The sequence below is a fragment of the Sinocyclocheilus anshuiensis genome, unplaced genomic scaffold (genome assembly GCF_001515605.1).
Source record: "Sinocyclocheilus anshuiensis isolate Anshui unplaced genomic scaffold, SAMN03320099.WGS_v1.1 scaffold632, whole genome shotgun sequence".
In the NCBI taxonomy this organism is placed as follows: domain Eukaryota; kingdom Metazoa; phylum Chordata; class Actinopteri; order Cypriniformes; family Cyprinidae; genus Sinocyclocheilus; species Sinocyclocheilus anshuiensis.
Genome location: NW_015554090.1, coordinates 164,195 through 165,054, shown reverse-complemented (window position 1 = coordinate 165,054; position 860 = coordinate 164,195).

Here is an 860-nt window from a genome sequence, read left to right as displayed (position 1 = left end):
TAATTTTTGCTTTTAATAAATTGATGTGAAAATGTATGTTTCATGATTTTAATTAATTAGACATGCTTTTTAATTAATCAAATTTAATTTAACTATTAAAAAGGAGTCGAGAAAAATTAAAATGGAAAAAATGGAATTTGGAAAAAAATTTAACGGAATTTAGGTAAAAATAAAACGGATTTCATAGGGCTCTAATGAAGCCTTGCCGTGCCCCCCAGTTTGGGAACCACTGCTTTATTCTTTTAGTCACCTCACACAAATCAACACTAAGACCGCTGTATATTGATAAACCTGGTCTCATAAAAATACTTATCTCTGGGTACTTTTCTGCAACACCATTTTTACGTACCTTACTGCACGTTTCGTCACAGTTTTGTCCACTGTGTGGCGCTAAAACACGGGTTCAACACGTGAACCCTGGCACGTTTTTATTACGTTGATATAGGTACGTATTGCTGTGTTTTTATTACGTTGCTTCAGGTACGTATTGCGGCGGTTCAGAAATCAAATATCCAGGGACTGTCGCTAAAAGTTAATGCTCTAAAGTGTTGGAAATATGCCCTACACCAAACCCAGCCCTAAACCTACCCGATAGTGTAACAAATGCAAAACTGAAATAAAATCGCATTTGTTGATGCAACCGTGTCATTTTAACTTACTTATACCGTGGGAACGGAGCGAGGCCGGTGGAGTAATTGATAATGAGCGACACCTGCACCACTCACCGGTCTCGAGTCCCCCGTTCCCTGCTCCTCCCCAATCATGACGGATGGCAGCAGTCTCCGGCCTCCTGGCAAACGGGGCCGACTCCTCCTCTCCCTCTCGGACGGCAGCCACCCCTCCTCGACCCAGGAGCGCGG